The 24,006-nt window shown below is 53.7% G+C and overlaps 69 non-coding genes across 69 annotated transcripts; all 69 read left to right on the top strand.

Moving 5' to 3' along the window:
- The first annotated feature begins 305 nt into the window (after positions 1-305).
- Positions 306-387, top strand: TRNAS-GCU (transfer RNA serine (anticodon GCU)). Its single transcript has one exon. It is a non-coding gene; the product is annotated as a tRNA-Ser (tRNA).
- Positions 388-628: 241 nt separating this feature from the next.
- Positions 629-710, top strand: TRNAS-GCU (transfer RNA serine (anticodon GCU)). Its single transcript has one exon. It is a non-coding gene; the product is annotated as a tRNA-Ser (tRNA).
- Positions 711-947: 237 nt separating this feature from the next.
- TRNAS-GCU (transfer RNA serine (anticodon GCU)) lies at positions 948-1,029 on the top strand. Its single transcript has one exon. It is a non-coding gene; the product is annotated as a tRNA-Ser (tRNA).
- A 558-nt stretch (positions 1,030-1,587) lies between these two features.
- TRNAR-CCU (transfer RNA arginine (anticodon CCU)) lies at positions 1,588-1,669 on the top strand. Its single transcript has one exon. It is a non-coding gene; the product is annotated as a tRNA-Arg (tRNA).
- Positions 1,670-1,909: 240 nt separating this feature from the next.
- TRNAS-GCU (transfer RNA serine (anticodon GCU)) lies at positions 1,910-1,991 on the top strand. The gene has a single exon. It is a non-coding gene; the product is annotated as a tRNA-Ser (tRNA).
- An 81-nt stretch (positions 1,992-2,072) lies between these two features.
- On the top strand, positions 2,073-2,154 carry TRNAS-GCU (transfer RNA serine (anticodon GCU)). Its single transcript has one exon. It is a non-coding gene; the product is annotated as a tRNA-Ser (tRNA).
- Positions 2,155-2,393: 239 nt separating this feature from the next.
- Positions 2,394-2,475, top strand: TRNAS-GCU (transfer RNA serine (anticodon GCU)). The gene has a single exon. It is a non-coding gene; the product is annotated as a tRNA-Ser (tRNA).
- A 560-nt stretch (positions 2,476-3,035) lies between these two features.
- Positions 3,036-3,117, top strand: TRNAS-GCU (transfer RNA serine (anticodon GCU)). Its single transcript has one exon. It is a non-coding gene; the product is annotated as a tRNA-Ser (tRNA).
- Positions 3,118-3,769: 652 nt separating this feature from the next.
- On the top strand, positions 3,770-3,851 carry TRNAS-GCU (transfer RNA serine (anticodon GCU)). Its single transcript has one exon. It is a non-coding gene; the product is annotated as a tRNA-Ser (tRNA).
- A 241-nt stretch (positions 3,852-4,092) lies between these two features.
- On the top strand, positions 4,093-4,174 carry TRNAS-GCU (transfer RNA serine (anticodon GCU)). The gene has a single exon. It is a non-coding gene; the product is annotated as a tRNA-Ser (tRNA).
- An 81-nt stretch (positions 4,175-4,255) lies between these two features.
- Positions 4,256-4,337, top strand: TRNAS-GCU (transfer RNA serine (anticodon GCU)). The gene has a single exon. It is a non-coding gene; the product is annotated as a tRNA-Ser (tRNA).
- An 81-nt stretch (positions 4,338-4,418) lies between these two features.
- TRNAS-GCU (transfer RNA serine (anticodon GCU)) lies at positions 4,419-4,500 on the top strand. The gene has a single exon. It is a non-coding gene; the product is annotated as a tRNA-Ser (tRNA).
- A 240-nt stretch (positions 4,501-4,740) lies between these two features.
- Positions 4,741-4,822, top strand: TRNAR-CCU (transfer RNA arginine (anticodon CCU)). Its single transcript has one exon. It is a non-coding gene; the product is annotated as a tRNA-Arg (tRNA).
- A 240-nt stretch (positions 4,823-5,062) lies between these two features.
- TRNAS-GCU (transfer RNA serine (anticodon GCU)) lies at positions 5,063-5,144 on the top strand. Its single transcript has one exon. It is a non-coding gene; the product is annotated as a tRNA-Ser (tRNA).
- Positions 5,145-5,703: 559 nt separating this feature from the next.
- On the top strand, positions 5,704-5,785 carry TRNAS-GCU (transfer RNA serine (anticodon GCU)). The gene has a single exon. It is a non-coding gene; the product is annotated as a tRNA-Ser (tRNA).
- A 561-nt stretch (positions 5,786-6,346) lies between these two features.
- TRNAR-CCU (transfer RNA arginine (anticodon CCU)) lies at positions 6,347-6,428 on the top strand. Its single transcript has one exon. It is a non-coding gene; the product is annotated as a tRNA-Arg (tRNA).
- Positions 6,429-6,508: 80 nt separating this feature from the next.
- TRNAS-GCU (transfer RNA serine (anticodon GCU)) lies at positions 6,509-6,590 on the top strand. The gene has a single exon. It is a non-coding gene; the product is annotated as a tRNA-Ser (tRNA).
- An 80-nt stretch (positions 6,591-6,670) lies between these two features.
- TRNAS-GCU (transfer RNA serine (anticodon GCU)) lies at positions 6,671-6,752 on the top strand. Its single transcript has one exon. It is a non-coding gene; the product is annotated as a tRNA-Ser (tRNA).
- Positions 6,753-6,831: 79 nt separating this feature from the next.
- On the top strand, positions 6,832-6,913 carry TRNAS-GCU (transfer RNA serine (anticodon GCU)). The gene has a single exon. It is a non-coding gene; the product is annotated as a tRNA-Ser (tRNA).
- Positions 6,914-7,632: 719 nt separating this feature from the next.
- On the top strand, positions 7,633-7,718 carry TRNAS-GCU (transfer RNA serine (anticodon GCU)). The gene has a single exon. It is a non-coding gene; the product is annotated as a tRNA-Ser (tRNA).
- Positions 7,719-7,798: 80 nt separating this feature from the next.
- On the top strand, positions 7,799-7,880 carry TRNAS-GCU (transfer RNA serine (anticodon GCU)). The gene has a single exon. It is a non-coding gene; the product is annotated as a tRNA-Ser (tRNA).
- An 81-nt stretch (positions 7,881-7,961) lies between these two features.
- Positions 7,962-8,043, top strand: TRNAS-GCU (transfer RNA serine (anticodon GCU)). The gene has a single exon. It is a non-coding gene; the product is annotated as a tRNA-Ser (tRNA).
- Positions 8,044-8,766: 723 nt separating this feature from the next.
- Positions 8,767-8,848, top strand: TRNAS-GCU (transfer RNA serine (anticodon GCU)). The gene has a single exon. It is a non-coding gene; the product is annotated as a tRNA-Ser (tRNA).
- Positions 8,849-9,087: 239 nt separating this feature from the next.
- Positions 9,088-9,169, top strand: TRNAS-GCU (transfer RNA serine (anticodon GCU)). The gene has a single exon. It is a non-coding gene; the product is annotated as a tRNA-Ser (tRNA).
- A 79-nt stretch (positions 9,170-9,248) lies between these two features.
- On the top strand, positions 9,249-9,330 carry TRNAS-GCU (transfer RNA serine (anticodon GCU)). The gene has a single exon. It is a non-coding gene; the product is annotated as a tRNA-Ser (tRNA).
- Positions 9,331-9,410: 80 nt separating this feature from the next.
- On the top strand, positions 9,411-9,492 carry TRNAS-GCU (transfer RNA serine (anticodon GCU)). The gene has a single exon. It is a non-coding gene; the product is annotated as a tRNA-Ser (tRNA).
- A 399-nt stretch (positions 9,493-9,891) lies between these two features.
- TRNAS-GCU (transfer RNA serine (anticodon GCU)) lies at positions 9,892-9,978 on the top strand. Its single transcript has one exon. It is a non-coding gene; the product is annotated as a tRNA-Ser (tRNA).
- A 75-nt stretch (positions 9,979-10,053) lies between these two features.
- On the top strand, positions 10,054-10,135 carry TRNAS-GCU (transfer RNA serine (anticodon GCU)). Its single transcript has one exon. It is a non-coding gene; the product is annotated as a tRNA-Ser (tRNA).
- Positions 10,136-10,215: 80 nt separating this feature from the next.
- Positions 10,216-10,297, top strand: TRNAS-GCU (transfer RNA serine (anticodon GCU)). The gene has a single exon. It is a non-coding gene; the product is annotated as a tRNA-Ser (tRNA).
- Positions 10,298-11,690: 1,393 nt separating this feature from the next.
- TRNAS-GCU (transfer RNA serine (anticodon GCU)) lies at positions 11,691-11,772 on the top strand. The gene has a single exon. It is a non-coding gene; the product is annotated as a tRNA-Ser (tRNA).
- A 239-nt stretch (positions 11,773-12,011) lies between these two features.
- On the top strand, positions 12,012-12,093 carry TRNAS-GCU (transfer RNA serine (anticodon GCU)). Its single transcript has one exon. It is a non-coding gene; the product is annotated as a tRNA-Ser (tRNA).
- A 79-nt stretch (positions 12,094-12,172) lies between these two features.
- On the top strand, positions 12,173-12,254 carry TRNAS-GCU (transfer RNA serine (anticodon GCU)). Its single transcript has one exon. It is a non-coding gene; the product is annotated as a tRNA-Ser (tRNA).
- Positions 12,255-12,334: 80 nt separating this feature from the next.
- TRNAS-GCU (transfer RNA serine (anticodon GCU)) lies at positions 12,335-12,416 on the top strand. The gene has a single exon. It is a non-coding gene; the product is annotated as a tRNA-Ser (tRNA).
- Positions 12,417-12,815: 399 nt separating this feature from the next.
- On the top strand, positions 12,816-12,902 carry TRNAS-GCU (transfer RNA serine (anticodon GCU)). The gene has a single exon. It is a non-coding gene; the product is annotated as a tRNA-Ser (tRNA).
- Positions 12,903-13,138: 236 nt separating this feature from the next.
- On the top strand, positions 13,139-13,220 carry TRNAS-GCU (transfer RNA serine (anticodon GCU)). The gene has a single exon. It is a non-coding gene; the product is annotated as a tRNA-Ser (tRNA).
- A 240-nt stretch (positions 13,221-13,460) lies between these two features.
- On the top strand, positions 13,461-13,542 carry TRNAS-GCU (transfer RNA serine (anticodon GCU)). Its single transcript has one exon. It is a non-coding gene; the product is annotated as a tRNA-Ser (tRNA).
- Positions 13,543-13,622: 80 nt separating this feature from the next.
- TRNAS-GCU (transfer RNA serine (anticodon GCU)) lies at positions 13,623-13,704 on the top strand. Its single transcript has one exon. It is a non-coding gene; the product is annotated as a tRNA-Ser (tRNA).
- Positions 13,705-13,783: 79 nt separating this feature from the next.
- On the top strand, positions 13,784-13,865 carry TRNAS-GCU (transfer RNA serine (anticodon GCU)). Its single transcript has one exon. It is a non-coding gene; the product is annotated as a tRNA-Ser (tRNA).
- An 80-nt stretch (positions 13,866-13,945) lies between these two features.
- TRNAS-GCU (transfer RNA serine (anticodon GCU)) lies at positions 13,946-14,027 on the top strand. The gene has a single exon. It is a non-coding gene; the product is annotated as a tRNA-Ser (tRNA).
- A 79-nt stretch (positions 14,028-14,106) lies between these two features.
- Positions 14,107-14,188, top strand: TRNAR-CCU (transfer RNA arginine (anticodon CCU)). The gene has a single exon. It is a non-coding gene; the product is annotated as a tRNA-Arg (tRNA).
- A 239-nt stretch (positions 14,189-14,427) lies between these two features.
- TRNAS-GCU (transfer RNA serine (anticodon GCU)) lies at positions 14,428-14,509 on the top strand. Its single transcript has one exon. It is a non-coding gene; the product is annotated as a tRNA-Ser (tRNA).
- A 240-nt stretch (positions 14,510-14,749) lies between these two features.
- TRNAS-GCU (transfer RNA serine (anticodon GCU)) lies at positions 14,750-14,831 on the top strand. The gene has a single exon. It is a non-coding gene; the product is annotated as a tRNA-Ser (tRNA).
- An 80-nt stretch (positions 14,832-14,911) lies between these two features.
- Positions 14,912-14,993, top strand: TRNAS-GCU (transfer RNA serine (anticodon GCU)). Its single transcript has one exon. It is a non-coding gene; the product is annotated as a tRNA-Ser (tRNA).
- A 239-nt stretch (positions 14,994-15,232) lies between these two features.
- Positions 15,233-15,314, top strand: TRNAS-GCU (transfer RNA serine (anticodon GCU)). Its single transcript has one exon. It is a non-coding gene; the product is annotated as a tRNA-Ser (tRNA).
- Positions 15,315-16,041: 727 nt separating this feature from the next.
- TRNAN-GUU (transfer RNA asparagine (anticodon GUU)) lies at positions 16,042-16,123 on the top strand. Its single transcript has one exon. It is a non-coding gene; the product is annotated as a tRNA-Asn (tRNA).
- A 240-nt stretch (positions 16,124-16,363) lies between these two features.
- TRNAS-GCU (transfer RNA serine (anticodon GCU)) lies at positions 16,364-16,445 on the top strand. The gene has a single exon. It is a non-coding gene; the product is annotated as a tRNA-Ser (tRNA).
- A 241-nt stretch (positions 16,446-16,686) lies between these two features.
- Positions 16,687-16,768, top strand: TRNAS-GCU (transfer RNA serine (anticodon GCU)). Its single transcript has one exon. It is a non-coding gene; the product is annotated as a tRNA-Ser (tRNA).
- Positions 16,769-16,843: 75 nt separating this feature from the next.
- Positions 16,844-16,930, top strand: TRNAS-GCU (transfer RNA serine (anticodon GCU)). The gene has a single exon. It is a non-coding gene; the product is annotated as a tRNA-Ser (tRNA).
- A 79-nt stretch (positions 16,931-17,009) lies between these two features.
- TRNAS-GCU (transfer RNA serine (anticodon GCU)) lies at positions 17,010-17,091 on the top strand. Its single transcript has one exon. It is a non-coding gene; the product is annotated as a tRNA-Ser (tRNA).
- An 80-nt stretch (positions 17,092-17,171) lies between these two features.
- Positions 17,172-17,253, top strand: TRNAS-GCU (transfer RNA serine (anticodon GCU)). The gene has a single exon. It is a non-coding gene; the product is annotated as a tRNA-Ser (tRNA).
- A 78-nt stretch (positions 17,254-17,331) lies between these two features.
- Positions 17,332-17,413, top strand: TRNAS-GCU (transfer RNA serine (anticodon GCU)). Its single transcript has one exon. It is a non-coding gene; the product is annotated as a tRNA-Ser (tRNA).
- Positions 17,414-17,493: 80 nt separating this feature from the next.
- On the top strand, positions 17,494-17,575 carry TRNAS-GCU (transfer RNA serine (anticodon GCU)). Its single transcript has one exon. It is a non-coding gene; the product is annotated as a tRNA-Ser (tRNA).
- Positions 17,576-18,137: 562 nt separating this feature from the next.
- Positions 18,138-18,219, top strand: TRNAS-GCU (transfer RNA serine (anticodon GCU)). The gene has a single exon. It is a non-coding gene; the product is annotated as a tRNA-Ser (tRNA).
- A 242-nt stretch (positions 18,220-18,461) lies between these two features.
- On the top strand, positions 18,462-18,543 carry TRNAS-GCU (transfer RNA serine (anticodon GCU)). The gene has a single exon. It is a non-coding gene; the product is annotated as a tRNA-Ser (tRNA).
- Positions 18,544-19,104: 561 nt separating this feature from the next.
- On the top strand, positions 19,105-19,186 carry TRNAS-GCU (transfer RNA serine (anticodon GCU)). Its single transcript has one exon. It is a non-coding gene; the product is annotated as a tRNA-Ser (tRNA).
- Positions 19,187-19,587: 401 nt separating this feature from the next.
- On the top strand, positions 19,588-19,669 carry TRNAS-GCU (transfer RNA serine (anticodon GCU)). Its single transcript has one exon. It is a non-coding gene; the product is annotated as a tRNA-Ser (tRNA).
- Positions 19,670-19,748: 79 nt separating this feature from the next.
- TRNAS-GCU (transfer RNA serine (anticodon GCU)) lies at positions 19,749-19,830 on the top strand. The gene has a single exon. It is a non-coding gene; the product is annotated as a tRNA-Ser (tRNA).
- A 79-nt stretch (positions 19,831-19,909) lies between these two features.
- TRNAS-GCU (transfer RNA serine (anticodon GCU)) lies at positions 19,910-19,991 on the top strand. Its single transcript has one exon. It is a non-coding gene; the product is annotated as a tRNA-Ser (tRNA).
- A 241-nt stretch (positions 19,992-20,232) lies between these two features.
- On the top strand, positions 20,233-20,314 carry TRNAS-GCU (transfer RNA serine (anticodon GCU)). The gene has a single exon. It is a non-coding gene; the product is annotated as a tRNA-Ser (tRNA).
- Positions 20,315-20,393: 79 nt separating this feature from the next.
- TRNAS-GCU (transfer RNA serine (anticodon GCU)) lies at positions 20,394-20,475 on the top strand. The gene has a single exon. It is a non-coding gene; the product is annotated as a tRNA-Ser (tRNA).
- Positions 20,476-20,716: 241 nt separating this feature from the next.
- TRNAS-GCU (transfer RNA serine (anticodon GCU)) lies at positions 20,717-20,798 on the top strand. Its single transcript has one exon. It is a non-coding gene; the product is annotated as a tRNA-Ser (tRNA).
- A 241-nt stretch (positions 20,799-21,039) lies between these two features.
- TRNAS-GCU (transfer RNA serine (anticodon GCU)) lies at positions 21,040-21,121 on the top strand. Its single transcript has one exon. It is a non-coding gene; the product is annotated as a tRNA-Ser (tRNA).
- A 557-nt stretch (positions 21,122-21,678) lies between these two features.
- TRNAS-GCU (transfer RNA serine (anticodon GCU)) lies at positions 21,679-21,765 on the top strand. Its single transcript has one exon. It is a non-coding gene; the product is annotated as a tRNA-Ser (tRNA).
- Positions 21,766-21,844: 79 nt separating this feature from the next.
- TRNAR-UCU (transfer RNA arginine (anticodon UCU)) lies at positions 21,845-21,926 on the top strand. Its single transcript has one exon. It is a non-coding gene; the product is annotated as a tRNA-Arg (tRNA).
- A 239-nt stretch (positions 21,927-22,165) lies between these two features.
- On the top strand, positions 22,166-22,247 carry TRNAS-GCU (transfer RNA serine (anticodon GCU)). The gene has a single exon. It is a non-coding gene; the product is annotated as a tRNA-Ser (tRNA).
- Positions 22,248-22,325: 78 nt separating this feature from the next.
- On the top strand, positions 22,326-22,407 carry TRNAS-GCU (transfer RNA serine (anticodon GCU)). The gene has a single exon. It is a non-coding gene; the product is annotated as a tRNA-Ser (tRNA).
- An 80-nt stretch (positions 22,408-22,487) lies between these two features.
- On the top strand, positions 22,488-22,569 carry TRNAS-GCU (transfer RNA serine (anticodon GCU)). Its single transcript has one exon. It is a non-coding gene; the product is annotated as a tRNA-Ser (tRNA).
- A 562-nt stretch (positions 22,570-23,131) lies between these two features.
- TRNAS-GCU (transfer RNA serine (anticodon GCU)) lies at positions 23,132-23,213 on the top strand. Its single transcript has one exon. It is a non-coding gene; the product is annotated as a tRNA-Ser (tRNA).
- A 242-nt stretch (positions 23,214-23,455) lies between these two features.
- On the top strand, positions 23,456-23,537 carry TRNAS-GCU (transfer RNA serine (anticodon GCU)). The gene has a single exon. It is a non-coding gene; the product is annotated as a tRNA-Ser (tRNA).
- Positions 23,538-24,006: the final 469 nt, after the last annotated feature.

Here is a 24,006-nt window from a genome sequence, read left to right on the forward strand (position 1 = left end):
TTATGGCGATGGACTGCTAATCCATTGGGCTCATTCCGCGTGGGCTCGAATCCCATCCTGGTCGAGTCGCGTAACTCATTTTGTTCTCCCAGTGATCTGTCTACGACACTAGTGTGTAAGTCGCACGAATGGCCTGCAAGGCAGACCAGGTGGCCGAGAGGTTAAGGCGCTTGACTCCTAATCCATTGGGCTGGTCATGCGTGGGTTCGAATCCCATCCTCGTCAAGTCGCGTAACTTTTTTTTCTTCTCCCAGTGATCGGTCTTCAACACTAGTGTGTAAGCTGCACGGATGGGCTGCAAGGCAGACGAGGTGGCCGAGAGGTTAAGGCGATTGACTGCTAATCCATTGGGCTCTGCCCGCGTGGGTTCGAATCCCATCCTCGTCGAGTCGCGTAACTTTTTTTTCTTCTCCCAGTGATCGCTCTTCAACACTAGTGTGTAAGCTGCACGGATGGGGTGCAATGCGGACGAGGTGGCCGAGAGGTTAAGGATTGACTGCTAATTTATTAAGCTCGGCCCGCGTGGGTTCGAATCCCATCCTCGTCGAGTCGCGTAACTTTTTCTTTGTTCTCCCAGTAATCAGTATTCGTTTCTAGTGTGCAAGCAGCACGGGTGGCCTGCAAGGCGGACGAGGCGGCCGAAAGGTTAACGCGATGGACTGCTAATCCATTGGGCTCTGCCCGCGTGGGTTCAAATCCCATCCTCGTCGAGTCGCGTAACTTTTTTGTTCTCCCAGTGATCGGTCTTCGACACTAGTGTGTAAGCTGCACAGATGGCCTGCAAGGCGGACGAGGAACGACGAGAGCTTAAGGCGATGGGCTGCTAATCCATTGAGCTCTGCCCGCGTGGGTTCGAATCCCATCCTCGTCGAGTCGCGTAACTTTTTTTCTCCGAGTGATGGGTCTTCGACACTAGTGTGTAAGCTGCAAGAATGACCTGCAAGGCGGACGAGGTGGCCGAGAGGTTAAGGCGATGGACTGCTAATCCATTGGGCTCGGCCCGCGTGGGTTCGAATCCCATCCTCGTCGAGTCGCGAAACTTTTTTGTTCTCCCAGTGATCGGTCTTCGACACTAGTGTGTAAGCTGCACAGATGGCCTGCAAGGCGGACGAGGTGGACGAGAGCTTAAGGCGATGGACTGCTAATTCATTGAGCTCTGCCCGCGTGGGTTCGAATCCCATCCTCGTCGAGTCGCGTAACTTTTTTTCTCCGAGTGATGGGTCTTCGACACTAGTGTGTAAGCTGCAAGAATTACCTGCCAGGCGGGTGAGCTGGCCGAGAGGTTAAGACGATAAACTGCTAATGCATTGGGCTCTGCCCGCGTCGGTTCGAATCCCATCCTCGTCGAGTCGCGTAGCTTTTTTTGTTCTCCCAGTGATCGGTCTTCGACACTAGTATGTAAGCTGCACAGATGAGGTGCTAGTCGGACAAGGTGGCCGGGAGGTTATGGCGATGGACTGCTAATCCATTGGGCTCATTCCGCGTGGGTTCGAATCCCATCCTGGTCGAGTCGCGTAACTCATTTTGTTCTCCCAGTGATCTGTCTACGACACTAGTGTGTAAGCCGCACGAATGGCCTGCAAGGCAGACCAGGTGGCCGAGAGGTTAAGGCGATTGACTCCTAATCCATTGGGCTTGTCCCGCGTGGGTTCGAATCCCATCCTCGTTGAGTCGCGTAACTTTTTTTTTCTTCTCCCAGTGATCGGTCTTCAACACTAGTGTGTAAGCTGCACGGATGGGCTGCAATGCGGACGAGGTGGCCGAGAGGTTAAGAATTGACTGCTAATTTATTGGGCTCGGCCCGCGTGGGTTCCAATCCCATCCTCGTCGAGTCGCGAAGCTTTTTTGGTTCTCCCAGTGATCGGTCTTCGTCACTAGTGTGTAAGCTGCACGAATGGCCTACAAGGCGGACGAGGTGGCCGAGAGGTTAAGGCGATGGACTGCTAATCCATTGGGCTGTGCCCGCGTGGGTTCGAATTCCATCCTCGTCGAGTCGCGAAACTTTTTTTTTGTTCTCCCAGTGATCTGTCTACGACACTAGTGTGTAAGCCGCACGAATGGCCTGCAAGGCAGACGAGGTGGCCGAGAGGTTAAGGCGATTGACTGCTAATCCATTGGGCTCTGCCCGCGTGGGTTCGAATCCCATCCTCGTCGAGGCGCGTAACTTTTTTTCTTCTCCCAGTGATCGCTCTTCAACACTAGTGTGTAAGCTGCACGGATGGGGTGCAATGCGGGAGAGGTGGCCGAGAGGTTAAGGATTGACTGCTAATTTATTAAGCTCGGCCCGCGTTGGTTCGAATCCCATCCTCGTCGAGTCGCGTAACTTTTTTTTGTTCTCCCAGTAATCAGTATTCGACTCTAGTGTGTAAGCTGCACGGGTGGCCTGCAAGGCGGACGAGGCGGCCGAAAGGTTAAGGCGATGGACTGCTAATCCATTGGGCTCTGCCCGCGTGGGTTCAAATCCCATCCTCGTCGAGTCGCGTAACTTTTTTGTTCGCCCAGTGATCGGTCTTCGACACTAGTGTGTAAGCTGCACAGATGGCCTGCAAGGCAGACGAGGAACGACGAGAGCTTAAGGCGATGGGCTGCTAATCCATTGAGCTCTGCCCGCGTGGGTTCGAATCCCATCCTCGTCGAGTCGCGTAACTTTTTTTCTCCGAGTGATGGGTCTTCGACACTAGTGTGTAAGCTGCAAGAATGACCTGCAAGGCGGACGAGCTGGCTGAGAGGTTAAGACGATGAACTGCTAATGCATTGGTCTCTGCCCGCGTGGGTTCGAATCCCGTCCTCGTCGAGTCGCGTAGCTTTTTTTTCTTCTCCCAGTGATCGGTCTTCGACAAGAGTGTGTAAGCTGCACGGATGGGGTGCAATGCGGACGAGGTGGCCGAGAGGTTAAGGATTGACTGCTAATTTATTGGGCTCGGACTGCGTGGGTTTGAATCCCATCCTCGTCGAGTCGCGTAACATTCTTTTTGTTCTGCCAGTAGTCAGTCTTCGACACTAGTGTGTAAGCTGCACGGGTGGCCTGCAAGGCGGACCAGGTGGCCGAGAGGTTAAGGTGATGGACTGCTAATCCATTGGGCTCTGCCAGCGTGGGTTCGAATCCCATCCTCGTCGAGTCGCGTAGCTTTTTTTTTTGTTCTCCTAGTGATCGGTCTTCGACCCTTGATTGATAAGTGGGGTTTAACGTCCCAAAACCACTATACGATTATGAGAGACGCCGTAGTGGAGGGCTCCGGAAATTTAGACCACCTGGGGTTCTTAACGTGCACCCAACACTGAGCACACGGGCCTACAACATTTCCGCCTCCATCGGAAATGCAGCCGCCGCAGCCGGGATTCGAACCCGCGCCCTGCGGGTCAGGAGCCGAGTACCTTAGCAACTAGACCACCGCGGCGGGGCGGTCTTCGACCCTAGTATGTAAGCTCCACAGATGGGGTGCAAGTCGGACAAGGTGGCCGGGAGGTTATGGCGATGGACTGCTAATCCATTGGGCTCATTCCGCGTTGGTTCGAAACCCCTCCTCGTCGAGTCGCGTAACTCAATTTGTTCTCCCAGTGATCTGTCTACGACACTAGTGTGTAAGCTGCACATATGGCCTGCAAGGCGGACGAGGAACGACGAGAGCTTAAGGCGATGGGCTGCTAATCCATTGAGCTCTGCCCGCGTGGGTTCGAATCCCATCCTCGTCGAGTCGCGTAACTTTTTTTCTCCGAGAGATGGGTCTTCGACACTAGTGTGTAAGCTGCAAGAATGACCTGCAAGGCGGACGAGGTGGCCGAGAGGTTAAGGCTATTGACTGCTAATCCATTGGGCTCTGCCCGCGTGGGTTCGAATCCCATCCTCGTCGAGTCGCGTAACTTTTTTTTCTTCTCATAGTGATCGCTCTTCAACACTAGTGTGTAAGCTGCACGGATGGGGTGCAATGCGGACGAGGTGGCCGAGACGTTAAGGATTGACTGCTAATTTATTAAGCTCGGCCCGCGTGGGTTGGAATCCCATCCTCGTCGAGTCGCGTAACTTTTTTTTTGTTCTCCCAGTAATCAGTATTCGATTCTAGTGTGTAAGCTGCACGGGTGGCCTGCAAGGCGGACGAGGCGGCCGAAAGGTTAAGGCGATGGACTGCTAATCCATTGGGCTCTGCCCGCGTGGGTTCAAATCCCATCCTCGTCGAGTCGCGAAACTTTTTTTTTGTTCTCCCAGTGATCTGTCTACGACACTAGTGTGTAAGCCGCACGAATGGCCTGCAAGGCAGACGAGGTGGCCGAGAGGTTAAGGCGATTGACTGCTAATCCATTGGGCTCTGCCCGCGTGGGTTCGAATCCCATCCTCGTCGAGTCGCGTAACTTTTTTTTTGTTCTCCCAGTGATCGGCCTTCGACACTAGTGTGTAAGCTGCACGAATGGCCTGCAAGGCGGGCGAGGTGGCCGAGAGGTTAAGGGGATGGACAGCTAATCCATTGGGCTCTGCCCACGTGGGTTCGAATCCCATCCTCGTCGAGTCGCGTAACTATTTTTGTTCTCCCAGTGATCGGTCTTCGACACTAGTATGTAAGCTGCACAGATGAGGTGCAAGTCGGACAAGGTGGCCGGGAGGTTATGGCGATGGACTGCTAATCCATTGGGCTCATTCCGCGTGGGTTCGAATCCCATCCTGGTGGAGACGCGTAACTCATTTTGTTCTCCCAGTGATCTGTCTACGACACTAGTGTGTAAACCGCACGAATGGCCTGCAAGGCAGACCAGGTGGCCGAGAGGTTAAGGCGATTGACTCCTAATCCATTGGGCTGGTCCCGCGTTGGTTCGAATCCGATCCTCGTCGAGTCGCGTAACTTTTTTTTTTCTCCCAGTGATCGGTCTTCAACACTAGTGTGTAAGCTGCACGGATGGGCTGCAATGCAGACGAGGTGGCCGAGAGGTTAAGAATTGACTGCTAATTTATTGGGCTCGGCCCGCGTGGGTTCGAATCCCATCCTCGTCGAGTCGCGTAACTTTTTTTTTGTTCTCCCAGTAATCAGTATTCGACTCTAGTGTGTAAGCTGCACGGGTGGCCTGCAAGGCGGACGACGTGGCCGAAAGGTTAAGGCGATGGACTGCTAATCCATTGGGCTCTGCCCGCGTGGGTTCAAATCCCATCCTCGTCGAGTCGCGTAACTTTTTTGTTCTCCCAGTGATCGGTCTTCGACACTAGTGTGTAAGCTGCACAGATGGCCTGCAAGGCGGACGAGGAACGACGAGAGCTTAAGGCGATGGGCTGCTAATCCATTGAGCTCTGCCCGCGTGAATTCGAATCCCATCCTCGTCGAGTCGCGTAACTTTTTTTCTCCGAGTGATGGGTCTTCGACACTAGTGTGTAAGCTGCAAGAATGACCTGCAAGGCGGACGAGCTGGCTGAGAGGTTAAGACGATGGACTGCTAATGCATTGGGCTCTGCCCGCGTGGGTTCGAATCCCGTCCTCGTCGAGTCGCGTAGCTTTTTTTTCTTCTCCCAGTGATCGGTCTTCGACACTAGTGTGTAAGCTGCACGGACGGGGTGCAATGCGGACGAGGTGGCCGAGAGGTTGATGATTGACTGCTAATTTATTGGGCTCGGACTGCGTGGGTTTGAATCCCATCCTCGTCGAGTCGCGTAACTTTTTTTTGTTCTGCCAGTAATCAGTCTTCGACACTAGTGTGTAAGCTGCACGGGTGGCCTGCAAGGCGGACGAGGTGGCCGAGAGGTTAAGGCGATAGACTGCTAATCCATTGGGCTCTGCCAGCGTGGGTTCGAATCCCATCCTCGTCGAGTCGCGTAGCTTTTTTTGTTCTCCTAGTGATCGGTCTTCGACCCTAGTATGTAAGCTGCACAGATGGGGTGCAAGTCGGACAAGGTGGCCGGGAGGTTATGGCGATGGACTGCTAATCCATTGGGCTCATTCCGCGTTGGTTCGAAACCCATCCTCGTCGAGTCGCGTAACTCAATTTGTTCTCCCAGTGATCTGTCTACGACACTAGTGTGTAAGCCGCACGAATGGCCTGCAAGGCAGACGAGGTGGCCGAGAGGTTAAGGCGATTAACTGCTAATGCATTGGACTATGCCCGCGTGGGTTCGAATCCCATCCACGTCGAGTCGCGTAGCTTTTTTGTTCTCCCAGTGATCGGTCTTCGACACTAGTATGTAAGCTGCACAGATGAGGTGCAAGTCGGACGAGGTAGCCGGGAGGTTATGGCGATGGACTGCTAATCCATTGGGCTCATTCCACGTGGGTTCGAATCCCATCCTGGTCGAGTCGCGTAACTCATTTTGTTCTCCCAGTGATCTGTCTACGACACTAGTGTGTAAGTTGCACAAATGGCCTGCAAGGCAGACCAGGTGGCCGAGAGGTTAAGGCGATTGACTCCTAATCCATTGGGCTGGTCCTGCGTGGGTTCGAATCCCATCCTCGTCAAGTCGCGTAACTTTTTTTTCTTCTCCCAGTGATCGGTCTTCAACACTAGTGTGTAAGCTGCACGGATGGGCTGCAAGGCAGACGAGGTGGCCGAGAGGTTAAGGCGATTGACTGCTAATCCATTGGGCTCTGCCCGCGTGGGTTCGAATCCCATCCTCGTCGAGTCGCGTAACTTTTTTTTCTTCTCCCAGTGATCGCTCTTCAACACTAGTGTGTAAGCTGCACGGATGGGGTGCAATGCGGACGAGGTGGCCGAGAGGTTAAGACGATGGACTGCTAATGCATTGGGCTCTGCCCGCGTGGGTTCGAATCCCATCCTCGTCGAGTCGCGTAGCTTTTTTTGTTCTCCCAGTGATCGGTCTTCGTCACTAGTGTGTAAGCTGCATGAATGGCCTACAAAGCGGACGAGGTGGCCGAGAGGTTAAGGCGATGCACTGCTAATCCATTGGGCTCTGCCCGCTTGGGTTCGTATCCCATCCTCGTCGAGTCGCGTAAATTTTTTTTGTTCTCCCAGTGATCTGTCTTCGACACTAGTATGTAAGCTGCACAGATGGGGTGCAAGTCGTACAAGGTGGCCGGGGAGTTATGGCGATGGACTGCTAATCCATTGGGCTCATTCCGCGTGGGTTCGAATCCAATCCTCGTCGAGTCGCGTAACTCATTTTGTTCTCCCAGTGATCTGTCTACGACACTAGTGTGTAAGCCGCACGATTGGCCTGCAAGGCAGACGAGGTGGCCGAGAGGTTAAGGCGATTGACTGCTAATCCATTGGGCTCTACCCGCGTGTGTTTGAATCCCATCCTCGTCGAGTCGCGTAACTTTTTTTTCTTCTCCCAGTGATCGGTCTTCGACACTAGTGTGTAAGCTGCACGGATGGGGTGCAATGCGGACGAGGTGGCCGAGAGGTTAAGGATTGACTGCTAATTTATTGGGCTCTGCCCGCGTGGGTTCGAATCCCATCCTCGTCGAGTCACGTAACCTTTTTTCTTCTCCCAGTGATCGGTCTTCGACACAAGTGTTTAAGCTGCACGGATGGGGTGCAATGCGGACGAGGTGGCCGAGAGGTTAAGGATTGACTGCTAATTTATTGGGCTCAGCCCGCGTGGGTTCGAATCCCATCCTCGTCGAGTCGCGTAACTTTTTTTTTGTTCTCCCAGTAATCAGTCTTCGTCACTAGTGTGTAAGCTGCACGAATGGCCTATAAGGCGGACTAGGTAGCCGAGAGGTTAAGGCGATGGACTGCTAATCCATTGGGCTCTGCCCGCGTGGGTTCAAATTCCATCCTCGTCGAGTCGCGTAACTTTTTTTTGTTCTCTCACTGATCGGTCTTCGACAATAGTGTGTAAGCTGCACGAATGGCCTGCAAGGCGGACGAGCTGGCCGAGAGGTTAAGACGATGGACTGCTAATGCATTGGGCTCTGCCCGCGTGGGTTCGAATCCCATCCTCGTCGAGTCGCGTAAGTTTTTTTTTGTTCTCTCAGTGATCTGTCTACGACACTAGTGTGTAAGCCGCTTGAATGGCCTGCAAGGCAGACGAGGTGGCCGAGAGGTTAAGGCGATGGACTGCTAATCCATTGGGCTCTGCCCGCGTGGGTTCAAATCCCATCCTCTTTGAGTCACGAAACTTTTTTTTCTTCTCCCAGTGATCGGTCTTCGACACTAGTGTGTAAGCTGCACGGACGGGGTGCAATGCGGACGAGGTGGCCGAGAGGTTAAGGATTGACTGCTAATTTATTGGGCTCGGCCCGCGTGGGTTCGAATCCCATCCTGGTCGAGTCGCGTAACTTTTTCTTTGTTCTCCCAGTAATCAGTATTCGACTCTAGTGTGTAAGCTGCACGGGTGGCCTGCAAGGCGGACGAGGCGGCCGATAGGTTAAGGCGATGAACTGCTAATTATTGGGCTCTGCCCGCGTGGGTTCGAATCCCATCCTCGTCGGGTCGCGTAAATTTTGTTGTTCTCCCAGTGATCGGTCTTCGACACTAGTTTGTAAGCTGCAAGAATGACCTGCAAGGCGGACGAGCTGGCTGAGAAGTTAAGACGATGGACTGCTAATGCCTTGCACTCTGCCCGCGTGGGTTCGAATTCCATCCTCGTCGAGTCGCGTAACTTTTTTTCTTCTGCCAGTGATCGGTCTTCGACACTAGTGTGTAAGCTGCACGGATGGGGTGCAATGCGGACGAGGTGGCCGAGAGGTTAAGGATTGACTGCTAATTTATTGGGCTCGGCCTGCGTGGGTTCGAATCCCATCCTCGTCGAGTCGCGTAACTTTGTTTTTGTTCTCCCAGTAATCAGTCTTCGACACTCGTGTGTAAGCTGCACGGGTGGCCTGCAAGGCGGACAAGGTGGCCGAGAGGTTAAGGCGATGGACTGCTAATCCATTGGGCTCTGCCCGCGTGGGTTCGAATCCCATCCTCGTCGAGTCACGTAACCTTTTTTCTTCTCCCAGTGATCGGTCTTCGACACAACTGTTTAAGCTGCACGGATGGGATGCAATGCGGACGAGGTGGCCGAGAGGTTAAGGATTGACTGCTAATTTATTGGGCTCAGCCCGCGTGGGTTCGAATCCCATCCTCGTCGAGTCGCGTAACTTTTTTTTGTTCTCCCAGTAATCAGTCTTTGACACTAGTGTGTAAGCTGCACGGGTGGCCTGCAAGACGGACGAGGTGGCCGAGAGGTTAAGGCGATGAACTGCTAATCCATTGGGCTCTGCCCGCGTGGGTTCGAATGCCATCCTCGTCTAGTCGCGTAACTTTTTTTGTTCTCCCAGTGATCGGTCTTCGTCACTAGTGTGTAAGCTGCACGAACGGCCTACAAGGCGGACGAGGTGGCCGAGAGGTTAAGGCGATGGACTGCTAATCCATTGGGCTCTGCCCGCGTGGGTTCGAATCCCATCCTCGTCGAGTCGCGTAACTTTTTTTTGTTCTCCCAGTAATCAGTCTTCGACACTAGTGTGTAAGCTGCAAGGGTGGCCTGCAAGGCGGACGAGGTGGCCGAGAGGTTAAGGCGATTGACTGCTAATCCATTGGGCTCTGCCCGCGTGGGTTCGAATCCCATCCTCGTCGGGTCGCGTAACTTTTTTTCTTCTCCCAGTGATCGGTCTTCGACACTACTGTTTAAGCTGCACGGATGGGGTGCAATGCGGACGAGGTGGCCAAGAGGTTAAGAATTGACTGCTAATTTATTGGGCTCGGCCCGCGTGGGTTCGAATCCCATCCTCGTCGAGTCGCGTAACTTTTTTGTTCTCCCAGTAATCAGTCTTCCACACTAGTGTGTAAGCTGCACGGGTGTCCTGCAAGGCGGACGAGGTGGCCGAGAAGTTAAGGCGATGAACTGCTCATCCGTTGGGCTCTGCCCGCGTGGGTTCGAATGCCATCCACGTCGAGTCGCGTAACTTTTTTTGTTCTCCCAGTGATCGGTCTTCGTCACTAGTGTGTAAGGTGCACGAATGGGCCTACAAGGCGGACGATGTGGCCGAGAGGTTAAGGCGATGGACTGCTAATCCATTGGGCTCTGCCCGCGTGGGTCCGAATCCCATCCTCATCGAGTCGCGTAACGTTTTTTTGTTCTCCCAGTGATCGGTCTTCGACACTAGTGTGTAAGCTGCACGAATGGCCTACAAGGCGGACGAGGTGGCCGAGAGGTTAAGGCGATGGACTGCTAATCCATTGGGCTCTGCCCACGTGGGTTCGAATTCCATCCTCGTCGAGTCGCGTAACTTTTTTTTGTTCTCTCAGTGATCTGTCTACGACACTAGTGTGTAAGCCGCACGAATGGCCTGCAAGGCAGACGAGGTGGCCGAGAGGTTAAGGCGATGGACTGCTAATCCATTGGGCTCTGCCCGCGTGGGTTCGAATCCCATCCTCGTCGAGTCACGAAACTTTTTAGATGCGGAGCATCTTATACTCGCGCCTTGTAGTGCGCCGTCCGCACCGCTTCTCGAACATTCGACAGCTGACGCGCGCGCATGCGCCGTCGCGCCGTCGCCCACTCTTCCACCATCTGTGCATCTCTTCCTCCTCTACACACCGCGCGCGCTTCACTCCTCCACCATCTGTGCACCCTTCCTCCTCTACACACCGCGTTCGACATCTACAATTCTCCTGATTCTCCAGTGGACGCGCATGTGGCGTCGCGCTTCGAGAACATTCAACAGCTGACAGTGCATGCGCCGTCGTGCTGTATACATACTCAAGGTCGGCGCTCGCTCGCTCAGTTGCCGCTCGTCGGTTGGTTTGTACGGCGCGTCGACGTCCAAGGTCGCGGTGAAATGAATTCCAACGAATCCACAAACACAATGATCGACGTCCCTTCGACCAGCGCCGCCCTTTCGCATACGTGTGTACGTGTTCACTCATTTAACACCCCCTCCTACAACCACGTTAACCAATTTAGCCATCGACCCAAGTAAGTCGCAATTTAACTCCCCATTTCACAACCACGTTAACCAATTTAGCCATCGACCCAAGTACGTCGCACTTTAACACACCGTTAACCAATTATATGGTCCGCATCCTCCTCAGTGTTCCCCCGAGGGAAGCTGCGGGCAATGTTTTTTTCTTCTCCCAGTGATCGGTCTTCGACACTAGTGTGTAAGCTGCACGGACGGGGTGCAATGCGGACGAGGTGGCCGAGAGGTTAAGGATTGACTGCTAATTTATTGGGCTCGGCCCGCGTGGGTTCGAATCCCATCCAGGTCGAGTCGCGTAACTTTTTTTTTGTTCTCCCAGTAATCAGTATTCGACTCTAGTGTGTAAGCTGCACGGGTGGCCTGCAAGGCGGACGAGGCGGCCGATAGGTTAAGGCGATGGACTGCTAATTATTGGGCTCTGCCCGCGTGGGTTCGAATCCCATCCTCGTCGGGTCGCGTAAATTTTGTTCTTCTCCCAGTGATCGGTCTTCGACACTAGTTTGTAAGCTGCAAGAATGACCTGCAAGGCGGACGAGCTGGCTGAGAAGTTAAGACGATGGACTGCTAATGCATTGCACTCTGCCCGAGTGGGTTCGAATCCCATCCTCGTCGAGTCGCGTAACTTTTTTTCTTCTGCCAGTGATCGGTCTTCGACACTAGTGTGTAAGCTGCACGGATGGGGTGCAATGCGGACGAGGTGGCCGAGAGGTTAAGGATTGACTGCTAATTTATTGGGCTCGGCCTGCGTGGGTTCGAATCCCATCCTCGTCGAGTCGCGTAACTTTGTTTTTGTTCTCCCAGTAATCAGTCTTCGACACTCGTGTGTAAGCTGCACGGGTGGCCTGCAAGGCGGACAAGGTGGCCGAGAGGTTAAGGCGATGGACTGCTAATCCATTGGGCTCTGCCCGCGTGGGTTCGAATCCTATCCTCGTCGAGTCACGTAACCTTTTTTCTTCTCCCAGTGATCGGTCTTCGACACAAGTGTTTAAGCTGCACGGATGGGGTGCAATGCGGACGAGGTGGCCGAGAGGTTAAGGATTGACTGCTAATTTATTGGGCTCAGCCCACGTGGGTTCGAATCCCATCCTCGTCGAGTCGCGTAACTTTTTTTTGTTCTCCCAGTAATCAGTCTTTGACACTAGTGTGTAAGCTGCACGGGTGGCCTGCAAGACGGACGAGGTGGCCGAGAGGTTAAGGCGATGAACTGCTAATCCATTGGGCTCTGCCCGCGTGGGTTCGAATGCCATCCTCGTCTAGTCGCGTAACTTTTTTTGTTCTCCCAGTGATCGGTCTTCGTCACTAGTGTGTAAGCTGCACGAACGGCCTACAAGGCGGACGAGGTGGCCGAGAGGTTAAGGCGATAGACTGCTAATCCATTGGGCTTTGCCCGCGTGGGTTCGAATCCCATCCTCGTCGAGTCGCGTAACTTTTTTTTGTTCTCCCAGTAATCAGTCTTCGACACTAGTGTGTAAGCTGCAAGGGTGGCCTGCAAGGCGGACGAGGTGGCCGAGAGGTTAAGGCGATTGACTGCTAATCCATTGGGCTCTGCCCGCGTGGGTTCGAATCCCATCCTCGTCGGGTCGCGTAACTTTTTTTCTTCTCCCAGTGATCGGTCTTCGACACTACTGTTTAAGCTGCACGGATGGGGTGCAATGCGGACGAGGTGGCCAAGAGGTTAAGAATTGACTGCTAATTTATTGGGCTCGGCCCGCGTGGGTTCGAATCCCATCCTCGTCGAGTCGCGTAACTTTTTTGTTCTCCCAGTAATCAGTCTTCCACACTAGTGTGTAAGCTGCACGGGTGTCCTGCAAGGCGGACGAGGTGGCCGAGAAGTTAAGGCGATGAACTGCTCATCCGTTGGGCTCTGCCCGCGTGGGTTCGAATGCCATCCACGTCGAGTCGCGTAACTTTTTTTGTTCTCACAGTGATCGGTCTTCGTCACTAGTGTGTAAGGTGCACGAATGGGCCTACAAGGCGGACGATGTGGCCGAGAGGTTAAGGCGATGGACTGCTAATCCATTGGGCTCTGCCCGCGTGGGTCCGAATCCCATCCTCATCGAGTCGCGTAACGTTTTTTTGTTCTCCCAGTGATCGGTCTTCGACACTAGTGTGTAAGCTGCACGAATGGCCTGCAAGGCGAACGAGCTGGCCGAGAGGTTAAGACGATGGACTGCTAATGCATTGGGCTCTGCCCGCGTGGGTTCGAATCCCATCCTCGTCGAGTCGCGTAGCTTTTTTTGTTCTCACAGAGATCGGTCTTCGTCACTAGTGTGTAAGCTGCATGAATGGCCTACAAGGCGGACGAGGTGGCCGAGAGGTTAAGGCGATGCACTGCTAATCTATTGGGCTCTGCCCGCTTGGGTTCGAATCCCATCCTCGTCGAGTCGCGTAAATTTTTTTTGTTCTCCCAGTGATCGGTCTTCGACACTAGTGTGTAAGCTGCACAGATGGGGTGCAATGCGGACGAGGTGGCCGAGAGGTTAAGGATTGACTGCTAATTTATTGGGCTCGGACTGCGTGGGTTCGAATCCCATCCTCGTCGAGTCGCGTAACTTTTTTTTGTTCTCCCAGTAATCAGTCTTCGTCACGAGTGTGTAAGCTGCACGAATGGCCTATAAGGCGGACGAGGTGGCCGAGAGGTTAAGGCGATGGACTGCTAATCCATTGGGCTCTGCCCGCGTGGGTTCGAATTCCATCCTCGTCGAGTCGCGTAACTTTTTTTTGTTCTCTCACTGATCGGTCTTCGACAATAGTGTGTAAGCTGCACGGGTGGCCTGCAAGGCGGACAAGGTGGCCGAGAGGTTAAGGCGATGGACTGCTAATCCATTGGGCTCTGCCCGCGTGGGTTCGAATGCCATCCTCGTCTAGTCGCGTAACTTTTTTTGTTCTCCCAGTGATCGGTCTTCGTCACTAGTGTGTAAGCTGCGCGAACGGCCTTCAAGGCGGACGAGGTGGCCGAGAGGTTAAGGCGATGGACTGCTAATCCATTGGGCTCTGCCCGCGTGGGTTCGAATCCCATCCTCGTCGAGTCGCGTAACTTTTTTTTGTTCTCCCAGTAATCAGTCTTCGACACTAGTGTGTAAGCTGCACGGGTGGCCTGCAAGGCGGACGAGGTAGCCGAGAGGTTAAGGCGATGGACGGCTAATCCATTGGGCTCTGCCCGCGTGGGTTCGAATCCCATCCTGGTCGCGTCGCGTAACTCATTTTGTTCTCCCAGTGATCTGTCTACGACACTAGTGTGTAAGCCGCACGAATGGCCTTCAAGGCAGACAAGGTGGCCGAGAGGTTAAGGCGATTGACTCCTAATCCATTGGGCTGGTCCCGCGTGGGTTCGAATCCCATCCTCGTCGAGTCGCGTAACTTTTTTTCTTCTCCCAGTGATCGGTCTTCGACACTAGTGTGTAAGCTGCACGGATGGGCTGCAATGCGGACGAGGTGGCCGAGAGGTCAAGAATGGACTGCTAATTTATTGGGCTCTGCCCGCGTGGGTTCGAATCCCATCCTCGTCGAGTCGCGTAAGTTTTTTTTGTTCTCTAAGTGATCTGTCTACGACACTAGTTTGTAAGCCGCACGAATGGCCTGCAAGGCAGACGAGGTAGCCGAGAGGTTAAGGCGATTGACTGCTAATCCATTGGGCTCTGCCCGCGTGGGTTCGAATCCCATCCTCGTCGAGTCGCGTAACTTTTTTTTTGTTCTCCCAGTAATCAGTATTCGACTCTAGTGTGTAAGCTGCACGGGTGGCCTGCAAGGTGGACGAGGCGGCCGAGAGGTTAAGGATTGACTGCTAATTTATTGGGCTCGGACCGCGTGGGTTCGAATGCCATCCTCGTCGAGTCACGTAACTTTTTTTGTTCTCCCAGTGATCGGTCTTCGTCACTAGTGTGTAAGCTGCAAAAATGGCCTACAAGGTGGACGAGGTGGCCGAGAGGTTAAGGCGATGGACTGCTAATCCATTGGGCTCTGCCCGCGTGGGTTCGAATCCCATCCTCGTCGAGTCGCGTAACTTTTTTTTGTTCTCCCAGTAATCAGTCTTCGACACTAGTGTGTAAGCTGCACGGGTGGCCTGCAAGGCGGACGAGGTGGCCGAGAGGTTAAGGCGATGGACTGCTAATCCATTGGGCTCTGCCCGCGTGGGTTCGAATCCCATCCTCGTCGAGTCGCGAAACTTTTTTTGTTCTCCCAGTGATCGGTCTTCGACCCTAGTGTGTAAGCGGCACAGATGGCCTGCAAGGCGTACGAGGTGGACGAGAGCTTAAGGCGATGGACTGCTAATTCATTGAGCTCTGCCCTCGTGGGTTCGAATCCTATCCTCGTCGAGTCGCGTAGCTTTTTTGTTCTCCCAGTGAACGGTCTTCGTCACTTGTGTGTAAACTGCACGAATGGCCTGCAAGGCGGACGAGGTGGCCGAGAGGTTAAGGCGATGGACTGCTAATTCATTGGGCTCTGCCCGCGTGGGTTCGAATCCCATGCTCGTCGAGTCGCGTAACTTTTTTTCTTCTCCCAGTGATCGGTCTTCGACACTAGTGTTTAAGCTGCACGGATGGGGTGCAATGCGGACGAGGTGGCCAAGAGGTTAAGAATTGACTGCTAATCCATTGGGCTCTGCCCGCGTGGGTTCGAATCCCATCCTCGTCGAGTCGCGTAACTTTTTTTTTCTTCTCCCAGTGATCAGTCTTGGACACTAGTGTGTAAGCTGCACGAATGGCCTGCAAGGCGGACGAACTGGCCGAGAGGTTAAGACGATGGACTGCTAATGCATTGGGCTCTGCCCGCGTGGGTTGGAATCCCATCCTCGTCGAGTCGCGTGGCTTTTTTTGTTCTCCCAGTGATCGGTCTTCGTCACTAGTGTGTAAGCTGCATGAATGGCCTACGAGGCGGACGAGGTGGCCGAGAGGTTAAGGCGATGCACTGCTAATCCATTGGGCTCTGCCCGCTTGGGTTAGAATAGAATTCCATCCTCGTCGAGTCGCGTAACTTTTTTTGTTCTCCAACACATCGGTCTTCGACACTAGTTTGTAAGCTACACGAATGGCCTACAAGGCAGACGAGGTGGCAGAGAGGTTAAGGATTGACTGCTAATTTATTGGGCTCAGCCCGCGTGGGTTTGAATCCCATCTTCGTCGAGTCGCGTAATTTTTTTTTGTTCTCCCAGTGATCGGTCTTCGACACTAGTTTGTAAGCTGCACGAATAGCCTGTAAGGCGGACGAGGTGGCCGAGAGGTTAAGGCGATGGACTGTTAACTTATTGGGCTCCTGCCGCGTGGGTTCGAATCCCATCCTCGTCGAGTCGCGTAAATTTTTTTGTTCTCCCAGTGATCTGTCTTCGACACTAGTATGTAAGCTGCACAGATAGGGCGCAAGTCGGACAAGGTGGCCGGGAGGTTATGGCGATGGACTGCTAATCCATTGGGCTCATTCCGCGTGGGTTTGAATCCCATCCTCGTCGAGTCGCGTAACTCATTTTGTTCTCCCAGTGATCTGTCTACGACACTAGTGTGTAAGCCGCACGAATTGCCTGCGAGGCAGACGAGGTGGCCGAGAGGTTAAGGCGATTGACTGCTAATCCATTGGTGTCTGCCCGCGTGGGTTCGAATCCCATCCTCGTCGAGTCGCGTAACTTTTTTTTCTTCTCCCAGTTATCGGTCTTCGACACTAGTGTGTAAGCTGCAAGGATGAGGTGCAAGGCGGACGAGGTGGCCGAGAGGTTAAGGATTGACTGCTAATTTATGCGGCTCGGCCCGCGTGGGTTTGAATCCAATCCTCGTCGAGTCGCGTAACTTTCTTTTTGTTCTCCCAGTAATCAGTCTTCGACACTAGTGTGTCAGCTGCACGGGTGGCCTGCAAGGCGGGCGAGGTGGCCGAGAGGTTATGGCGGTGGACTGCTAATCAATTGGGCTCTGCCCGCGTGGGTTCGAATCCCATCCTCGTCGAGTCGCGAAACTTGTTTTGTTCTCCCAGTGATCTGTCTACGACACTTGTGTGTAAGCTGCACGAATGGCCTGCAAGGCGGATTTGGGTGGCCGAGAGGTTAAGGCGATGGACTGCTAATCCATTGGGCTCTGCCCGCGTGGGTTCGAATCCCATCCTCGTCGAGTCGCGTAACTTTTTTTGTTCTCCGAGTGATCTGTCTACGACACTTGTGTGTAAGCTGCACGGATGCCCTGGAAGGCGGGCGAGGTGGCCGAAAGGGTATGGCGATGGACTGCTGATCTATTGGGCTCTGCCCGCGTGGGTTCGAATCCCATCCTCGTCGAGTCGCGTAACTTTTTTTTCTTCTCCCAGTCATCGGTCTTCGACACTAGTGTGTAAGCTGCACGGATGGGGTGCAAGGCGGACGAGGTGGCCGAGATGTTAAGGCGATGGACTGCTAATCCATTGGGCTCTGCCCGCGTGGGTTCAAATCCCATCCTCGTCGAGTCGCGTAACTTTTTTTTTCTCCCAGTGATCGGTCTTCGACACTAGTGTGAAAGCTGCACGAATGGCCTGCAAAGCGGACGAGGTGGCCGAGAGGTTAAGGCGATTGACTGCTAATCCATTGGGCTCTGCCAGCGTGGGTTCGAATCCCATCCACGTCGAGTCGCGTAACTTTTTTTTGTTTGCCCAGTGATCTCTCTACGACACTAGTGTGTAAGCTGCACGAGTGGCCTGCAAGGCGGACGAGGTGGCCGAGAGGTTAAGGCGATGGACTGCTAATCCATTGGGCTCTACCCGCGTGGGTTCAAATCCCATCCTCGTCGAGTCGCGTAACTTGTTTTGTTCTCGCAGTGATCTGTCTACGACACTAGTGTGTAAGCTGCACGAATGGTCGGCAAGGCGGACGAGTTGGCCGAGAGGTTAGGGCGATGGAATGCTGATCCATTGGGTTCTGCCCGCGTGGGTTCGAATCCTATCCTCGTTTAGTCGCGTAACTTTTGTTTGTTCTCCCAGTGATAGGTCTTCGACACTAGTGTGTAAGCTGCACGAATAGTCGGCAAGGCGGACGAGTTGGCCGAGAGGTTAGGGCGATGGAATGCTAATCCATTGGGTTCTGCCCGCCTATGTTCGAATCCCATCATCGTCGAGTCGCGTAACTTTTTGTTCTCCCAGTGATCGGTCTTTGACACTAGTGTGTAAGCTGCACGGATGGCCTGCAAGGCGTACAAGGTGGCCGAGAGGTTAAGGCGATGGACTGCTAAATCATCGTGCTCTGCCCGCGTGAGTTCGAATCCCATTCCCGTCGTGTCGTGTAACTTCTTTTTGTTCTCCCAGTGATCGGTCTTCGACACTATTATGTAAGCTGCATGGATGGGGCGCGAGGTGGACAAGGTGGCCGAGAGGTTATGGCGATTGACTGCTAATCCAATGGGCTCTGCCCACGTGGGTTCAAATCCCATCCTCGTCGAGTCACGTAACTTTTTTTTCTTCTCACAGTGATTGGTCTTCGACACTAGTGTGTAAGCTGCACGGATGGGGTGCAAGGCGGAAGAGGTTGCCGAGAGGTTAAGGATTGACGGCTAATTTATGCGGCTCGGCCTGCGTGGGTTCGAATCCCATCCTCGTCGAGTCGCGTAACTTTTTTTTTTGTTCTCCCAGTAATCAGTCTTCGACACTAGTGTGTCAGCTGCACGGGTGGCCTGCAAGGCGGACGAGGTGGCCGAGAGGTCAAGGCGATGGACTGCTAATCCATTGGGCTCAGCCCGCGTGGGTTCGAACCCCATCCTCGTCGAGTCGCGTAACTTGATTTGTTCTCCCAATGATCTGTCTACGACACTAGTGTGTAAGCTGCATGAATGGCCTACAAGGCGGACGAGGTGGCCGAGAGGTTAAGGCGATGCACTGCTAATCCATTGGGCTCTGCCCGCTTGGGTTAGAATTCCATCCTCGTCGGGTCGCGTAACTTTTTTTATTCTCCCACACATCGGTCTTCGACACTAGTTTGTAAGCTGCACGAATGGCCTACAAGGCGGACGAGGTGGCAGAGAGGTTAAGGATTGACTGCTAATTTATTGGGCTCGACCCGCGTGGGTTTGAATCCCATCTTCGTCGAGTCGCGTAACTTTTTTTTGTTCTCCCAGAAATCAGTCTTCGACACTAGTGTGTAAGCTGCACGGATGGGGTGCAAGGCGGACGAAGTGGCCGAGAGGTTAAGGATTGACTGCTAATTTATGCGGCTCGGCCCGCGTGATTTCAAATCCCATCCTCGTCGAGTCGCGTAACTTTTTTTTTGTTCTCCCAGTAATCAGTCTACGACACTAGTGTGTCAGCTGCACGGGTGGCCTGCAAGGCGGGCGAGGTGGCCGAGAGGTTATGGCGGTGGACTGCTAATCTATTGGGCTCTGCCCGCGTGGGTTCGAATGCCATCCTCGTCGAGTCGCGTAACTTTTTTTTGTTCTCCCAGTGATCAGTCTTCGACACTAGTGTGTAAGCAGCTCGAATGGCCTGCAAGGCGGATGAGGTGGCCGAGAGGTTAAGGCGATGGACTGCTAATTCATTGGGCTCTGCCCGCTTGGGTTTGAATTCCATCCTCGTCGGGTCGCGTAACTTTTTTTGTTCTTCCACACATCGGTCTTCGACACTAGTTTGTAAGCTTCACGAATGGTCTACAAGGCGGACGAGGTGGCAGAGAGGTTAAGGATTGACTGCTAATTTATTGGGCTCGGCCCGCGTGGGTTTGAATGCCATCTTCGACGAGTCGCGTAATTTTTTTTTGTTTTCCCAGTAATCAGTCTTCGACACTAGTGTGTAAGCTGCACGGGTAGCCTGCAAGCCGGACGAGGTGGCCGAGAGGTTAAGGCGATGGACTGCTAACTTATTGGGCTCCTGCCGCGTGGGTTCGAATCCCATCCTTGTCGAGTTGCGTAAATTTTTTTGTTCTCCCAGTGATCTGTCTTCGACACTAGTATGTAAGCTGCACAGATGGGGTGCAAGTCGGACAAGGTGGCCGGGAGGTTATGGCGATGGACTGCTAATCCGTTGGGCTCATTCCGCGTGGGTTCGAATCCCATCCTTGTCGAGTCGCATAACTCATTTTGTTCTCCCAGTGATCTGTCTTCGACACTAGTGTGTAAGCCGCACGAATGGCCTGCGAGGCAGACGAGGTGGCCGAGAGGTTAAGGCGATTGACTGCTAATCCATTGGGCTCTGCCCGCGTGAGTTCGAGTCCCATCCTCGTCGAGTCGCGTAACTTTTTTTTCTTCTCCCAGTGATCGGTCTTCGACACTAGTGTGTAAGCTGCACGGATGAGGTGCAAGGCGGTCGAGGTGGCCGAGAGGTTAAGGATTGACTGCTAATTTATGCGGCTCGGCCCGCGTGGGTTCGAATCCAATCCTCGTCGAGTCGCGTAACTTTCTTTTTGTTCTCCCAGTAATCAGTCTTCGACACTAGTGTGTCTGCTGCACGGGTGGCCTGCAAGGCGGGCGAGGTGGCCGAGAGGTTATGGCGGTGGACGGCTAATCTATTGGGCTCTGCCCGCGTGGGTTCGAATCCCATCCTCGTCGAGTCGCGTAACTTGTTTTGTTCTCCCAGTGATCTGTCTACGACACTAGTGTGTAAGCTGCACGAATGACCTGCAAGGCGGATGAGGTGGCCGAGAGGTTAAGGCGATGGACTGCTAATCCATTGGGCTCTGCCCGCGTGGGTTCGAATTCCATCCTCGTCGAGTCGCGTGACTTTTTTTTGTTCTCCCAGTGATCGGTCTTCGACACTACTGTGTAAGCTGCACGAGTGGCCCACAAGGCGGACGAGGTGGCCGAGAGGTTAAGGCGATGGACTGCTAATCCATTGGGCTCAGCCCGCGTTGGTTGGAACCCCATCCTGCTCGAGTCGCGTAACTTGTTTTGTTCTCCCAGTGATCTGTCTACGACACTAGTGTGTAAGCTGAACGAATGGCCTGTAAGGCGGACGAGGTGGCCGAGAGGTTAAGGCGATTGACTGCTAATCCATTGAGCTCTGCCCGCGTGGGTTCGAATCCCATCCTCGTCGAGTCGCGTAACTTTTTTTTCTTCTCCCAGTGATCGGTGTTCGACACTAGTATGTAAGCTGCACAGATGGGGTGCAAGGCGGACAAGGAGGCCGGGAGGTTATGGTGATGGACTGGTAATTCATTCGGCTCTTTCCGCGTGGGTTCGAATCCCATCCTCGTCGAGTCACGTAACTTGTTTTGTTCTCCCAGTGATCTGTCTACGACACTAGTGTGTAAGCTGCACGAATGGCCTGCAAGGCGGACAAGGTGGCCGAGAGGTTATGGCGATGGACTGCTAATCCATTGGGCTCTGCCCGCGTGGGTTCGAATCCCATCCTCGTCGAGTCGCGTAACTTGTTTTGTTCTCCCAGTGATCTGTCTAGGACACTAGTGTGTAAGCTGCACGAATGGTCGGCAAGGCGGACGAGTTGGCCGAGAGGTTAGGGTGATGGAATGCTAATCCATTTGGTTCTGCCCGCGTATGTTCGAATCCCATCCTCGTCGAGTCACGTAACTTTTTGTTCTCCCAGTGATCGGTCTTCGACACTAGTGTGTAAGCTGAACGGATGGCCTGCAAGGCTGACGAGGGCGCCGAGAGGATAAGGAGATTGCTTGCTTATTTATTGGGCTCGGCCAGCGTCGGTTCGAATCCCATCCTCATCGAGTCGCGTAACTTTTTTTTGTTCTCCCAGTGATCTGTCTACGACACCAGTATGTAAGCTGCACGAATGGCCTGCAAGGCGGACGAGGTGGCCGACAGGTTAAGGGGATGGACTGCTAATCCATTGGGCTCTGCCCGGGTGGGTTCGTATCCTATCCTCGTCGAGTCGCGAAACTTGTTTTGTTCTCCCAGTGATCTGTCTACGACACTTGTGTGTAAGCTGCACGAATGGCCTGCAAGGCGGATGTGGGTGGCCGAGAGGTTAAGGCGATGGACTGCTAATCCATTGGGCTCTGCCCGCGTGGGTTCGAATCCCATCCTCGTCGAGTCGCGTAACTTTTTTTGTTCTCCGAGTGATCTGTCTACGACACTTGTGTGTAAGCTGCACGGATGCCCTGGAAGGCGGGCGAGGTGGCCGAAAGGGTATGGCGATGGACTTCTGATCTATTGGGCTCTGCCCGCGTGGGTTCGAATCCCATCCTCGTCGAGTCGCGTAACTTTTTTTTCTTCTCCCAGTCATCGGTCTTCGACACTAGTGTGTAAGCTGCACGGATGGGGTGCAAGGCGGACGAGGTGGCCGAGATGTTAAGGCGATGGACTGCTAATCCATTGAGCTCTTCCCGCGCGTGTAGGAATCCCATTCTCGTCGAGTCACGTAACTTTTTTTTCTCCCAGTGATCGGTCTTCGACACTAGTGTGAAAGCTCCACGAATGGCCTGCAAAGCGGACGAGGTCGCCGAGAGGTTAAGGCGATTGACTGCTAATCCATTGGGCTCTGCCCGCGTGGGTTCAAATCCCATCCTCGTCGAGTCGCGTAACTTTTTTTTTCTCCCAGTGATCGGTCTTCGACACTAGTGTGAAAGCTGCACGAATGGCCTGCAAAGCGGACGAGGTGGCCGAGAGGTTAAGGCGATTGACTGCTAATCCATTGGGCTCTGCCAGCGTGGGTTCAAATCCCATCCACGTCGAGTCGCGTAACTTTTTTTTGTTCGCCCAGTGATCTCTCTACGACACTAGTGTGTAAGCTGCACGAGTGGCCTGCAAGGCGGACGAGGTGGCCGAGAGGTTAAGGCGATGGACTGCTAATCCATTGAGCTCTACCCGCGTGGGTTCAAATCCCATCCTCGTCGAGTCGCGTAACTTGTTTTGTTCTCGCAGTGATCTGTCTACGACACTAGTGTGTAAGCTGCACGAATGGTCGGCAAGGCGGACGAGTTGGCCGAGAGGTTAGGGCGATGGAATGCTAATCCATTGGGTTCTGCCCGCGTGGGTTCGAATCCTATCCTCGTTTAGTCGCGTAACTTTTGTTTGTTCTCCCAGTGATAGGTCTTCGACACTAGTGTGTAAGCTGCACGAATAGTCGGCAAGGCGGACGAGTTGGCCTAGAGGTTAGTGCGATGGAATGCTAATCCATTGGGTTCTGCCCGCCTATGTTCGAATCCCATCATCGTCGAGTCGCGTAACTTTTTGTTCTCCCAGTGATCGGTCTTTGACACTAGTGTGTAAGCTGCACGGATGGCCTGCAAGGCGTACAAGGTGGCCGAGAGGTTAAGGCGATGGACTGCTAAATCATCGTGCTCTGCCCGCGTGAGTTCGAATCCCATTCCCGTCGTGTCGTGTAACTTCTTTTTGTTCTCCCAGTGATCGGTCTTCGACACTATTATGTAAGCTGCATGGATGGGGCGCGAGGTGGACAAGGTGGCCGAGAGGTTATGGCGATTGACTGCTAATCCAATGGGCTCTGCCCACGTGGGTTCAAATCCCATCCTCGTCGAGTCACGTAACTTTTTTTTCTTCTCACAGTGATCGGTCTTCGACACTAGTGTGTAAGCTGCACGGATGGGGTGCAAGGCGGAATAGGTTGCCGAGAGGTTAAGGATTGACTGCTAATTTATGCGGCTCGGCCTGCGTGGGTTCGAATCCCATCCTCGTCGAGTCGCGTAACTTTTTTTTTTGTTCTCCCAGTAATCAGTCTTCGACACTAGTGTGTCAGCTGCACGGGTGGCCTGCAAGGCGGACGAGGTGGCCGAGAGGTCAAGGCGATGGACTGCTAATCCATTGGGCTCAGCCCGCGTGGGTTCGAACCCCATCCTCGTCGAGTCGCGTAACTTGATTTGTTCTCCCAATGATCGGTCTACGACACTAGTGTGTAAGCTGCATGAATGGCCTACAAGGCGGACGAGGTGGCCGAGAGGTTAAAGCGATGCACTGCTAATCCATTGGGCTCTGCCCGCTTGGGTTAGAATTCCATCCTCGTCGGGTCGCGTAACTTTTTTTATTCTCCCACACATCGGTCTTCGACACTAGTTTGTAAGCAGCACGAATGGCCTACAAGGCGGACGAGGTGGCAGAGAGGTTAAGGATTGACTGCTAATTTATTGGGCTCGGCCCGCGTGGGTTTGAATCCCATCTTCGTCGAGTCGCGTAACTTTTTTTTGTTCTCCCAGAAATCAGTCTTCGACACTAGTGTGTAAGCTGCACGGATGGGGTGCAAGGCGGACGAAGTGGCCGAGAGGTTAAGGATTGACTGCTAATTTATGCGGCTCGGCCCGCGTGATTTCAAATCC

Source organism: Rhipicephalus microplus, chromosome X (assembly GCF_043290135.1).
Source record: "Rhipicephalus microplus isolate Deutch F79 chromosome X, USDA_Rmic, whole genome shotgun sequence".
Classification (NCBI taxonomy): domain Eukaryota; kingdom Metazoa; phylum Arthropoda; class Arachnida; order Ixodida; family Ixodidae; genus Rhipicephalus; species Rhipicephalus microplus.